Here is a 15383-nt window from a genome sequence, read left to right on the forward strand (position 1 = left end):
CATTCCCTCAGTCAAAAATGGATGTATAAAATGCAAGGTTTAGGGGCCTAACAATATAGTACCTTTCAATTATACTTATATAATATGCATGATTTAGTCTGTGCAACTTTTTAGAAACCATGTACAGAGTATGTGCACAATTTTGGTGTGTTTAAAAAAAAATTACTATTGAAATATGACTGTTACCCACTGTTACCCAATACGCACTAAAGGATAAATATATATCGGAACTAGAGATCACATTTTTCCCATGTATCGGAAAAAACCCTATAAATATATAAGAATTCAAGATCCCTGTCTTACACATCTTGAAAAAAAAAAGCCCTATCAATAATATATTTAAGATGCAATAGTGCAATTGTGTTTTTTTGCAATTCAGAAAAATCGTATGGAGAAGTGCAATTGCAGATAGTAACATAGTAACATAGTAGGTTGGGTTGAAAAAAGACATACGTCCATCAAGTTCAACCATAATGCCTATACCTAACCTGCCTAACTACAAGTTGATCCAGAGGAAGGCAAAAAACCCCATCTGAAACCTCTCTAATTTGCCACAGAGGGGAAAAAATTCCTTCCTGACTCCAAGATGGCAATCGGACCAGTCCCTGGATCAACTTGTACTAAGAGCTATCTCCCATAACCGTGTATTCCCTCACTTGCTAAGAATCCATCCAGCCCCTTCTTAAAGCTATATAATGTATCAGCCAGTACGACTGATTCGGGGAGGGAATTCCACAACTTCACAGCTCTCACTGTAAAAAATCCTTTCCGAATATTTAAATGGAACCTCCCTTCTTCTAAACGGAGTGGGTGCCCTCGTGTCCGTTGGAAGGACCTACTGGTAAATAAAACATTAGAGAGGTTATTATATGATCCCCTTATATATTTATACATAGTTATCATGTCACCTCTTAAGCGCCTCTTCTCCAGTGTAAACAGACCCAACTTGGCCAGTCTTTCTTCATAACTGAGGCTTTCCATACCCTTTACCAGCTTAGTTGCCCTTCTCTGGACCCTCTCTAACTCAATAATGTCCCGTTTGAGCACTGGAGACCAAAACTGAACAGCATATTCTAGATGGGGCCTTACCAGTGCTCTGTAAAGGGGAAGAATGACCCCCTCCTCCCGTGAATCTATACCCCTTTTAATACAGCTCAAAACCCTGTTTGCCCTTGCAGCTGCTGCCTGGCATTGCTTGCTACAGCCAAGTTTATTATCTACAAGGACTCCAAGATCCTTCTCCATTATGGATTTGCCTAGTGCAGTCCCATTAAGGTTATACGGGGCTTGCATATTTTTACATCCCAGGTGCATGACCTTACATTTATCCACATTAAATCTCATCTGCCACTTAGCTGCCCAGATTGCCAGTTGGTCAAGATCCTGCTGCAGGGATGTCACATCCTGGATAGAATTGACTGGTCTGCAGAGTTTTGTGTCATCTGCAAACACTGATACATTACTCATAATACCCTCCCCTAAGTCATTTATGAACAAATTAAACAAAAGTGGACCCAGTACAGAACCCTGAGGGACCCCACTGAGAACCTTACTCCAAGTAGAGAATGTACCATTAACAACCACCCTCTGTACCCGATCCTGTAGCCAGTTTTCTATCCATGTGCAAATGACTTCACTAAGACCAATAGACCTTAGCTTAGAAAGCAGTCGTTTGTGGGGAACGGTATCAAATGCTTTGGCAAAATCCAAATAGATTATATCTACTGCATCCCCACTGTCCAGCTTCTTACTTACCTCATCATAAAAAGCAATTAAATTGGTCTGACATGACCTGTCCTTCATAAAGCCATGCTGATTACTGCTCATAATGCCATTCTCCACTACATAATTTTGAATGTGATCCCTTAACAAGCCTTCAAATAACTTGCCCACCACGGATGTCAAACTTACAGGCCTATAATTGCCAGGCTGAGATCTTACTCCCTTTTTAAATATGGGAGTGACATTCGCCTTCTTCCAATCCCTAGGTACCATACCTGATGAGAGCGAGTCTGAGAATATCAGAAACAAGGGCCACTGCAATTCTGCCCCTAGCTCTCTCAGTACCCGAGGGTGTATTCCATCTGGCCCCGGTGCCTTGTTTACATTTATCGTGTGTAACCCTTTAAGCACCATATCCTGTGCCAACCACTGTGTAGTTGGAGCTGAGGCAACAGTGCAGCTATTGGGTGAGACTTGGCCCACTGGCTCCTCTACTGTATACACAGAAGAAAAGAACTGGTTAAGCACATCTGCCTTTTCTGTATCCGCTGTAACCATATTGTTACTATAACTCAATGGGGCCACACCCTCAACCTGCATCTTTTTACTATTAATATACTTAAAAAACTTTTTGGGGTTAGTCTTGGCCTCGGCCGCGATGCGCTCCTCATTTTCTATCTTTGCCTTCCGGATTGCTGTTTTACAACACTTGTTATAGTGTTTATATTCATTAAACGCAGCTACTGTCCCCTCTGACTTATATTTCTTAAAAGCTTTCCTTTTTTTCCCTATTAACTTCTTTACCTCAGAGTTAAGCCACATAGGGTGATTCTTAACACTTCTACTTTTTCTTATTAATGGAATGAATTGAGAACAGTAATGATTTAATATCATTTTAAATGACAACCATTTCTGCTCTGTATTTTTATCAGAAAACATAATGCCCCAATCTATGCCCTGAAGCGCTGCCCTTAAGGAGCTAAAATTTGCCTTCCTAAAATTCAGTGTCTTGGTTGCCCCCGTGTAAATTTGTTTCCTGCACCAAACATCAAATGAAATAACATTATGGTCACTATTACCCAGGGGTTCAACCACGTGCACATTTGCTATACGTTCTGGGGCATTAGAGATCACTAGATCTAGTATAGCATTGTTCCTGGTTGGCTCCTCAACAACCTGTGACATAAAGTTGTCGTGCAGCAAGTTTATAAACTTGTTCCCATTTACTGTCCTGGCAGTACTATTGCCCCAGTCAATATCAGGGTAATTAAAATCCCCCATTATTATCACTTGCCCCAAACTAGCAGCCTTTTCTATTTGCAACAGGAGCTGGGCCTCCTCCTCTTCGCTTACATTAGGGGGTCTATAGCATACCCCTACAATTAGCTTGGTAGATTCTTTACTATCTGTGAGAAGCTCAACCCATAAGGATTCAGCTCCCTCTGTTACCCCCATAACTTCCTCCTTAATATTTGCTTTTAAGTCGTGCTTAATGAACAGACACACTCCTCCTCCTTTCCTATTGCCCCTGTCCCTCCGAAACAATGTATACCCCCCAATATTAACAGCCCAGTCATGAGACTCATTCAACCAAGTTTCAGCAACACCAATCACATCATATTTCCGCTCCAACGCCAGCACCTCCAGCTCTCCCATTTTACCAGTCAGACTCCTTGCATTGGTAAACATACATTTAATACTGGTTCCGGCGTGAGAATGACGTGTAAACAACTTATGGGCCTCTCTGCCATTATCAGTATCCCGAAGCAAGTCTCCTCCCCCAATTTCCCTTACTATGCCCACTACCTCATCTATCCTGTCTACCACAGAATTTTCCCGCTGCACCCTCCCCCCCCACTCCTAGTTTAAAATTAAAGATTTTACTGTTAAGTGAAATGAATATAAACCTTTCACACACAGCTTGCTAGGATGCACATGGGAGACTAATAAAATTAGTTAAAAAAGGTTCTATGAGACCAAAATTGAGTTTTTTTGGCCATCAGACTAAACACCATGACTGGCATGAGGTAAACACTGTAATCATAAATCATAAATATACCAATGCAAGCCATCAAGGTGGTTCATCATCCTGTGGGAATGCTTCTCTGCACCAGGCCCTGGAAGGCTTGTATAATGAATTGAGCAAAAAACTTCATGCAGTCTGCAAGAAACCATAAGCTTTGGAGAAGACAATGACCTTAAGCACATAGCCAAAACTAAAAACAATGGCTATAAAAAAAATTGTCTTAAAATGACTTAAGGTGGCCATAAAGAGCAGAATCTTCGGATATGGAGGTAGAAACAATAGAGATTCTACTTCCACTTGACAATTCAGCCCTAAGCGTAGTTTTTGCTTGGGCGCAGAATCTTTTGTCCCGCCCGACTGACAAGACAACTGATATCCGAAGCTTTTGCAATATCGGTCGTCTCGTCGATCCGCCATACATGCACAGAATATCGTACAAAACTAGCTGTAAATTCTTTTTATAGGCACTGTATTATACACTGAGCTCAATATCCCTGGTGCAACTTTGTTTAAACAACATAGCTTAAAGAAACAGCAATACTAAAAAAATGAAAGTTTAGCAAAGTAATATATAATGTGCTATTACCCTGCCCTGGTAAAAGTTGTGTGTTTGCTTCAGAAATCCTACTCAGAGTCAGACTGGACCCAATACCTGCTGGGCACTCCAGGGCCCACAGGTACCCCTCAACTGATGCGCCTAAGTATGCACGATTGGGTGGGGGGAGGGGGGGAGCAATGGTTGGGGTACTGTTGGGCCCTGCACCCCCCAGTCCGACCCTTACTCTACTGTAGTTTATACAAACAAAGCTGCATGGGGGTAGCTATTCAAATTGAAAAACGGAGAAAAGGCACAGGTTACATAACAAGCTGTGTAGATTCCTGTTGTATTCTGTTATCTGCTGTGTAACCTGTGCCTTTTCTCCTTTTTTTTACAGCTTTAGTGGCTGTCCCATAGTTACACAGCAGCTTACCTATATAAACTCACAACTTTTACCAGTGCAGGGTAACAGTGCATTATATTTCAATTACTTTAAAAAAAATTATTTTTTTGGTGTTACTGTTCCTTTAACAGCATACATGCTTCATTACAAATCACAACTTTAAATATAAGATTTTTACATTTACAGAATATATGTCAGGCCAGATTAATATTTTTTATTTTTTTTTATGTTTCAGATCCTCTTCCAACTGTATTCCACTTCTTTTTATACCAAATATCAGTAATATTACAAGTATATCACAGAACAGCACTTGCTGCAGAGCATTTTGATCAGTGTGTGTATGTTGCAATGTTAGCAGTTCGGAATAAGTTCACCAACTCTCTTTAGATGCATTTTGCAGAGTTCACTGAATCATATCACTGGCTACTTCTGTGTTCTAGTCTATGTTTCTAACAGTGGCGACCTTGCTGTAACCCACTGCCCATTAAGCTCAAGGCCAGCTAACATTTCTGTACCGCAAAAGCAGCAAATCTAGGCTAAGAAACATGGATTGTGATCTAAATTGACCTTTACGATATTAACTTCCAATCTCTTTTTCTTTTGGCATATATAAAGTTTTATAGGCTTTGTGTGCGTGTATGTGTATATGTATATATATATATACACACACACACACACACACACACACACACACACACACACACACACACTAAAAATAGCTATTGCAGTCTTTGGTCTTTTATAACAAAACGCCAAATAATTGTTTTTCTTATACCAAGATAAAGGTCTCAAAACCATTATCGTGGAATAAATATTTTTACATTAACTCGCTACTCTCAGGCATATATATCATTGTAAAGTCGCTAGAGTGCAACAGTTTCTTTTTTGTCAAAATGAGAGCATTAATTAAAAAAAAGTATATTTCTTTTTTATCCAAAAATGATAAGAGATATTCATTTAAACCCCTGGGAGATACAATGTGTAATGTTTGCATCCAAAAAGTTTTAATTTTTTGCATCATACTATAGCAGACACCTCCTCAACTAAGACTAGGAATGTCTCTGTACCCATAAGTCTTAAAGTTGCTGCAGATTTGTGGGCAGGCCACCAAGGCCCAGGACGGCAAAGATCTGGGGCGGTATACCGCCCCCTGGCCACATATAAACTGGTGGCCTGCAAGTAGCCCAGGGGCATCCTATATTTAAACCTGGCCCTGGCTGGATCATGCCCTTTTTTTTTTTTTTTAAACAGTGTTTGCCTTTTTCAAAAGCTTTTTTGATGCAGATCTATAGTTTCCCATATGTTCCCTTTTAGTGTTTAGGCTTTTACCCACTTTTACACACTTAGGGGCTGATTTACTAAGACACGATTTCGAATCCGAATTGGAAAAATTCCGATTGGAAACGAACATTTTGCGACTTTTTCGTATTTTTTGCGATTTTTTTGGCGTCTTTACGATTTTTGCGTAAAAACGTGAGTTTTTCGGCGTCTTTACGATTTTTGCGTAAAAACGCGAGTTTTTCGTAGCCATTACGAAAGTTGCGCAAAGTCGCGATTTTTTCGTAGCATTAACACTTGCGCGCAAAGTCGCACCTTTTTCGTAGCGTTAAAACTTAAAAGGCGCGACGTTTCGCGCAAGTTTTAACGCTACGAAAAAATCGCGACTTTGCGCAACTTTCGTAATGGCTACGAAAAACTTGCGTTTTTACGCAAAAATCGTAAAGACGCCGAAAAACTCGCGTTTTTACGCAAAAATCGTAAAGACGCCGAAAAAAATCGCAAAATTACCGATCATTACGAAAAAACCGCAATCGGACACATTCAGCCCGTTCGTGGGTTAGTAAATGTGCCCCTTAATGTGTGGCAGTTACTAATGTGTCTATTTCTTTCTATGCTACGGGAACTTTTCCACCTAAAGAGAAACTAATAAGCTGAGAACAGAAAAGAAAACAAATATAAAAACAAAATTAACAAGCCACCTACATATTAAGAGGTCACTGTAAGCAGCTTAATGAATCCTTAATTTTGTGCATAACAGCTCAGAAGAAACCCTTCATATTGTTAGAGATTATCTCTTTAGAAACTGCCTCTGGTCCTAAGCTCAAATATTATAAACTAATACATTTTTACAAATCTACTTACTTACCAAATGAAGAGCAGAGTTTACTTGTTCAACCTCGTAATGCTGAAAAAATATTCTTAGTTTTTAAATTTGGTGCGAGATCAACACCCAAGACACATTTTATTACTTCCTAAATGTACTATACTAGTAAAGTTCTACATATCTTTTCACTTCCAAAGTTTTGCTTTAAAATTGTGGAGTCATCTTTAGTTGAAATTCTTCTTTTCTAGATTTTCAGTTTACAAATGTTGAATATAAGTAAATGATTTATGTTTAGACCATTGACAATTTATGTATGGCAGCTGATCTTTAAGTAGAAGAACCTTTTCTTGTCCTTTGGTTCATTTTAAATCTGAGATTTTTAAAATGCAGCTTATCAGCTTGTTGGCCAATTTAATTCAATTGGAACGCTTGCGGAAAATGTGTAAATTAATGTCTTGACCTATCCGTTCCCATGCAATACTTTTACTAAACCTTATGAAAATGTTTGTCTTGTCAAAAATGTGATCAGGGATGACAGGATGGAAAAAAGCTTCTGGGAAAAGGTTTGTTATATGACAAGACAGGTGATGCATTTAAAATGTTGGCTGTCAATGATAGGGTCAATGAATGAGACAAGAACAGCATTTTAACAAACTATGAAATTCTCTAGTTCTGATTTTAAGAAATCATATACACTAGGTTTTATGTCTCAGTAGCATTTCTTTTGTCGATTTTAAATTTGGTAACTAGTAATGGTGTCCATTAGATGCGAGACAAACTTTAGTCTGACACTAGAAAGTTTATTTTTAGTGTTTATTATGGGAATACTATACCCCAGAATGAGTACTTAACCAACAAATAATGTATATGCTAAAAAGTGACTTATTACAGTATCTTACCAAATTGGAATATATATTTTAGTAAATATTGCACTTTTACATAGTTTACGTTGTGCCAGCTGTGTGCTCCTTTAGAGATCACTTGACAGGAAATAATCCAGCTCCAACTGTAACTGGAAGAAGTATGGAAGTAAAATAGGGTCTTGTCTGGATGTCCCTGCATGTATGTGTGCCCTTGGTTTGTTTGGATGCCCTATGACTTATATGAGCCAGGGGGTAGACCTTAGCACTTAAAGGGGTGGTTAGTTTGTTATATAAGGCCAATTCTAAGCAACTTTTTAATTAGTCTTCATTATTTGTTTTTCATAGTTTTTGAATTATTTGCCTCCTTCTTCTAAATCTGCAGCAAAAAAATTATTGTTCTGCAAAGCTTCAGTTTAATTGTTACTTTATATTATTTTTCAATTCCTCTCCTATTTATATATTAGGCTTTTATTCAAACCATACCCTGGTTGCTAAGGTAATTTGGATCCTAAGTATCAAATAGCTGCTGAAGAGCTTCTAAAACTGAAATAATAATAAAAAAATAAAAAAAATGAATGAAATGAGTTACACGCAGCCACTCACTATTTACTCATATAGAATTTTTAAGGGTATGTTTATCAATTGGTGAACTCTGTCTAACTTTTACCCTTTGATAAATATGTCTGTAACAGGTTTCTAGTTTGACTATATATTAAATATGCCCCTATGTATAGTATATAGTCATGGTTTACTAAATCTTATTCAGTCCTTTTAATGGGAGTTCAAATGAATCTTGACTGTTAAACCTGAAGATTTTAGTCAGTCTTACTTTAACCCAATCCACTATGTTTTACCGAGTGGTAACTTTAATAACTTCTTAGTAAAATTTTCGAATGCATTATAAGTTTGCCTTACAGTGTTACAAGCAGCTTCTTCAGTTTGCATACATGTTCATGTGTGTAAGTATCATTGTGGATGCTGGCAGTAGTGATGAGCGAATCTGATGAAAAATTTCGCTCATCACTAGTTGGCAGTGTTAAATTTATACAGTGCTGGTAGTAATTTCTTTTGTATTGACTGCACATTTCACTAAAAATTCCACTATTTAACTATTACAGAAGAGTATAGGCTGTTAGGGCAACAAAGGGAGGACCAACTTCATATTAATATGCTTGGTTTAGAATAATATGTTGGACAGGCAGATATAACATTTGACCATCTATAATGTATCTTTATCTTTTTGTTGATGAATACTGACCCCAATAGAAATTGAGCTCACAAGAAAGTGAGCAAGGTTTCCGATAAATCAAGGTGTGAAAGTTGGGGGCATGCTTTGATTTTCCATTTTTATCAAATTCAAACTTTCATGTGTGTTTTTGTTTTTTTTTTAAGAAAGGTTAATAAAGTTTTATTCAGCCTGTAGCCAGTAAAAGCTTTAGAATATTGAAAGTTTAAATATCAAGTCCAACCAGAAAAATGTACATTAATATTAAAGATAGCCTGCATTTATATACAAATGTGTCACAAATGCAAAACCTATGAAGTTAGTGCTTACTAGCCAAAGCTGGAAAGTGCATTAACTTCAACCTTGAGTTAGAGTTAAGGACCTAGGTGAAAAATGGGGCTTTACCAATTAGAGGATTTTCATTTAGTTTACATAGAGCTAATTAGAAGTGTAAATCAACTGTGCAACAAGAACTTTCACACAAAAGAACTTTTTATCAGGGCTTTACGTGCTCTTTAAAATGTTATACCTGAACCCTTAGGCTGATGGCCCATAAAGCAAGTTAGTCGCCCGTGATAGATCTCTGCTACCGCGGCTGGCTAACTGATCCGGAATTCAAACAAATAGCTGGCTGGCTAACTGATCCGGAATGCCTTTCAATCGGCAACAAAGTCCTACGCATTGATTTGGCTTTCCAAAGTCACATGAAATTGCCTGCAAAACTAAATTTTAAGTGGCTCCTATTGTTGCTGGTGGCATTTTGGAGCAGTAAGTCGCCCGCGGTAGCAGAGATCTATTGCGGACGACTAACTTGCTTCATGGACCATCAGCCTTACATTACCGTTTTGAGTGTAACTAATTATTATTGTTATTTCAATACACTTATAGGCGCATTTATCAAAATTCCTATTTGTGTGATTTTTAGATAGGTGATGGTGACAGAGTGACCAAGCTGTGTATTTATCAGAGGGGTGAAAAAATTCACAGAAGTGTATTTATCTATACACAAAAATTAGAGTTTGCCATTTGATAAATATGCTTCTGAAAATCATATAGGAATGAATAGAAAGTGGGTGAATTTTTTTGTGGTAAACTCTAATCTCACATTTTGATAAATCTGCCCCTTACTGTATGGAGAGTCACATGTGCCCTTTACCCTAGGACAGTGCTGTCCAACTGGCGGCCCTCGACCCCCCTCTGTGTGGCCCCCACCTGTCTGGCTGCTTTGATGGCTTAACTTTGTGTAAGCTTTAAATGGTATCAGCACTGATCTTAACTGGCCCCCCTGCATGGTTCTCAGATTCAGGCTGTAAACCCTCTGTATTGTTTAAACATGTAATCCCCTGTGTTGTTCACACCTTTTACTCTTTGCATTTTTCACCCACTGCAGTGTTCACACCTCAGGCTCAGACTGTAATCACCCACATTGTTCACCTCTTCACACCTCAGACTTTGTATGTACTGCCTGGCAGCATAGGGTAGGCAGAGTATGGCACATAGGCAGCATAGGGCAGGGAGGGTATGGCACCCACAGGCAGCATAGGACAGGCAGAGTATAGCACACACAGGCAGCATAGGACAGGCAGAGTATGGCACACACAGGCAGCATAGGACAGGCAGAGTATGGCACACACAGGCAGCATAGGGCAGGGGGGGGGGGTATGGCACCCACAGGCAGCATAGGACAGGCAGAGTATGGCACACACAGGCAGCACAGGACAGGCAGAGTGCTGCCTGTGGGAGGTGAACCTGGCAGGGTTTGTTCTAGGAGTTTGTTAGCAGTTGGAAATAGCCATTAAATGGTCCCTAAGGTGTGTAATTATATGCTGGGGGTTGCTGTGCTATCCACAAGGGAGGAGGAGACATGGATTTAAGGGTGTGTCTTAATATGACATAATATAATTCTTTAACATATGAATGATGGTTGATATCCCTGCTGCGACCATTGTGATAAAATGGGTGTGGTTTGAAGTGGGTGTGGTTTAAAATGGGGGAGTGGCCAAAACTGGCTTCCATTAGCGGCCCTCCACCATGTATGCGAGAGAAATTCCGGCCCTCGGCACCGCAGAAGTTGGACAGCACTGCCCTAGGACATGAAAAGCAAAAATGTCTATATGTGTCATTGCCTTGAACTCATCAGTTAATGCCTGTAAACATATGTAGAATAAAGTCTCATTACTAAGGTAACAGTAGGTTAATCAGACATACACAATAATACTGAATAATTTATACAGAATGGTAAATTGGTTTTTGCCGAATTGTCCCTCTTTTTGAGATTGTGTTTTGACAGTTTGCTGTCAGAACACTATACACCCCAGTTTTCACTCATGTTCCAGACTTACTTGAATGTCATTTCAAAATCTTAAAATTCTAAACATATTGTTTATTTATATATTGTTGCATTGTGAATCTTTAAAACGATGTTGTTGGCTTAATATTGGTGTAGCTTGTTACTCTTGTCTCCATGGCAGGAAACATTTGCCAAGTTAACTGTGTTATTTGAATTTGGTTATAATTTATATCAGTCTCAGTCGCAGTGGAGCTTACAGTATAACATTCCCTATTGCATTCATGCACACATACTAAAGACAATTTAATCAAGGACAAGTTGCCTTTATGTTTTTGGAGTGCAACAGTACTTTGTTCTGTCTGAGTGAGATCTGCATAAATAATCATTTTTTTTTTTGTACGCACCAACCAAACCTTAACATCTGTTGATTACAAAACTAAACGCTAGCGCACTAACAATCTGCACACCAGCCATTTAATCTTAAATAGATGGATTGCAAGTGACAGCAGAATGATACTGTAAGCTAAGGGCTTTACTGTCACATAGATTTATATTTAAATCAAAATGAAGAAGCTTCAGTGAATCAGCACAGCTTGAATTGAGCTACTGTCATAGCACCAAAATGTGCAATAACTTCATTTTTTTCATGTATTTCAGACAGCCCCTTAAGTGAATTATAGTGAGTTTTATGGCTCCAATATTTGCTTGCTAAAGTACAAGACATTGCTTGTAATATTTGTCACACGGTGTTGAAAGCCCCATTATCTTTTATGATGGTGCAACACAGTGTCATTAATTACAATCCAAACATTTTTTTCCATAAATAATGTTTATGTATGTATGTTTTGGACAACAATCACAATTTACCTTTGATAACCAACTAATATGGCATTTTTTATAATCTACTGGCACATAAGCCAATCAAGAATGCTTTGTAAAGTATTTATGGTACATAATTACCTATTTTGACTCTTGCATGTGTTCATATACCATGTAAGTGGTTAAATTGTTAAAACATATATGTACAACTGGGTGTTTTGCAGAACTTTTTCCCCTCTCAAAACTGATTTAAAGTAAGCAGAATAGAAGGATCTACACACAGAGCAGACTTTTATAAAACAGAATTACAATATACAACACGCAAGTATCACTAAATATTTATAATATATTCTAAATTACATTCTCTGGTGATAAACTAGCTGTGTCACAACTCACAAGATATTGCGTCATGATTGTATGTTTAATGTGACAGCCAGGGATGAGGAAGTTCCAGGTCAGGTATTTAAGGGTCTGGGCAGGCGGAGCCTTTGGTCGACTGAGGCTGGCCAGAAAAACGCAAAAGCAGGCGGAGCGGATGGTGGCCTGTAAACGCCTGCTTTCACGTTTTTCAGGCCAGCCTCTTCTCCATGTACCTGCACTCAGGGATATTGGCACATTCCCTTAATGTAATTGAAATTTTCAGAATAACTTTAATATTGAGTCTAGAACATATGGGATTTTTTACTTTGATTGCCTGCCATATGAGTTGAAATGTCGTGGTGAAAGTACAAAAAAACACAAGGCATTTTGCAAAGGATTATAATTACTAAATCATACTAGTTTCATACTTTTTTGGAGGGCTTTGTTTTAGTTTTTTGTTTTTTTAAAAATCCTTTGAAATCATTTAAAATTGTATCCAGTGCTAATCCATGTTAGCTAGCACTAGATTCACATTTCACGTAGCTTCAGTCTTCCCTGGAAAAAAAATACATTATATATTCTCTATACAAGTGCTGTCCAACTTGTGTGGTACTGAGGGCCAGAATTTTTCTGGCCTACGTAGTGGAGGACTGATCATAGAAGACAGTTTTGGCCACTCCCTTTTTAAACCACACCTATATTATCACAAGAGCTTTTAAGACCATACCCACATTAATGGCGGAAGCACACCAAAACAAAACAAATGATTGGTGCTCACTGCAGGAATATCAGCAATCACTCGTATGTAAAAGATGTGGGTAGCACAGCGACCCCCAGCACATAATTAAGCCCCTCAGGGACCCTCTAACAACTATTTCCAAATACTGACAAGCTCCCAGGACAGTCCCCTGCCTGGGTCACCTCCCCGGGCAGCACAGGGCAGGCAGAGCATGGCACATACAGGCAGGGTAGAGCAGGCAGAGTATGGCACACACACAGGTAGCGTAGGGCAGGCAGGGTAAGGCACACACGCAGTGTAGAGAATGCAGAGTATGGCACACACACAAGCAGCGTAGAGCAGGCAGAATATAACATAATATAACAAGCTGGGTAGGGCAAGGAGTATAGCACACACACAGGCAAAATATGGCCCACACAGGCAGTGTAGGGCAGGCAGAGAAGGGAGGGAGACAGTGGAATCTATCATGTCTTTGTAAGTAACTGATAATGACCACTTCAATTTAATGAAGACAACAGCACTCCAGCACTCTGGTTATTTTGAAAAGTGATGATTTTTACTTAAGTGCCGATGGCACTTATGAACATTTCCAGATGAACAGTTTGTATTACAGTACATATAGTGGCACAATGCCAGCACTGCTTCTACAGTCTGAGGTGTGAACAGGTGAACAATGCAGGGGCTTAAAGTCTGAGGTCTTAGAGGTGTGAACAATGCAGGTTCTTACAGGTGTGAATAATGCAGGAGCTTACAGTCTGAATCTGAGGCGTTAACAATGTAGGCAGAGCAGTTAATCACAATACTGATACCATTTACACAAAGTCACACCAGCCAGACAGAAGGGGGCCCCACAAGGGAGGGCCACAGGCTGCCAGTTGGACACCACTGCTCTATACTGTCCGCTAGCTGCTTCTTCCTAGTCTGCATTTTAAGTAGCCCAGTAGAGTACCTGGAGAGCCAACTAGCTCATCTTTTGCCTAATGCTGCTTGTTTTTGTGTCAATCTCTTTTGGAATTTAAAAATAAAGATGAGGGATTTTAATTAAGTTTCCTAAAGACTAATTGAATATGTCACTAAGCACTGTTTTTAATCAACTCAGAACCTTTAATTGACAGTAAAAAGGTGACCGTAAACATTTTAGTTTGGACTTCAGAGTTTTAGTAAATCTGCCCCATAGTGAATGAAGTTACTTCAAAGCTATACTTGCTGTCACTAAATGGTGCTGGAGAAGATGGATCTATGAAAATTGGGATTTCTGCTTAACAATTTTTCTTTTTTCTTCTGTTTGCTCAAAACCAAACCTTCCAAACCCTTGTGTTGCCACAGAAAAGTAGCTTTTTGTTAAGACCTAAGCCTTTCTGACTGTAATGGCTGTCTGTTGCTGTTTTTGTTCCATGCACTGTGCAAATGGAATAAGGAAATTGGAAACCAGATGCTTGGAGCTTAGCATAGGATCTGTGTTAAGATGCTTGTGATTACCAGTGACGCTTAGGATTGTTTATTGAAGAGACAGCTGCTGCCTTGAAAAAAGTATAAACATAACTAGCCTGTCTACATATTGTTTGTATAATAAATACATTTTTATTTTTTTTGGGAAACAACACTCTATTTCAAGAAAACACAAACTGCATTAAATGCAGAAGATTTGCAGACAACTGTGCAGCACCTTGCAAGCTCTGTAAATATACTGGGAGTTTAGTGCCTGGCTTATCATAAGGAGTAAAACCAAAATTATGTGATCTTTTCTGTTCTTACAACGGCTTGTAATGTTAAAACCTTAAACAGGCCAGAGTCTGGGCTCCTTTAGTCATTTCTGTGATAAGTGATTTTTAGTGTTGTAGTAAAATACTAAACATGCAGCCAGTTGTGATCAGAGATATATATATATATAATATATATATATATATATATATATATATATATATATATATATATATATATAATATATATACACATACACACACACACACACACACACACACACATACATTATGTAGTAGCTAGTAATGTGTGGAAAGAAAATTTTACACAGACTGTAACCCACCATGGTTAGTGTGACTGGATTGTTTAGACCTTTGTCTTTTGGCCAGTGGTAAATTTAGAGGCAGAAAGATGCAGATGATTTTGACAGAATGTACTATAATCCTATGTTTTCTTCTTACAGCCCAGCCCAAATAGTCTGTTAGTGTATGGCTGCTTTTACAATGCCAACGCTTAATATATATCTCCCATCCTTTTATAATCAAACATGTAACCATCTTTCTTAAAATGTAGGACACCATGGCCTGGAAATG

The 15383-nt window shown here is 38.7% G+C and overlaps 1 protein-coding gene across 1 annotated transcript in view; it reads left to right on the forward strand.

Annotated features, from left to right (window-relative positions):
* Nucleotides 1-15383, forward strand: part of man1a1 (mannosidase, alpha, class 1A, member 1) — a 146692-nt gene that overhangs the window by 76396 nt on the left and 54913 nt on the right. The window lies entirely within an intron of this gene.

The sequence above is a fragment of the Xenopus tropicalis genome, chromosome 5 (assembly GCF_000004195.4).
Source record: "Xenopus tropicalis strain Nigerian chromosome 5, UCB_Xtro_10.0, whole genome shotgun sequence".
Lineage (NCBI taxonomy): Eukaryota > Metazoa > Chordata > Amphibia > Anura > Pipidae > Xenopus > Xenopus tropicalis.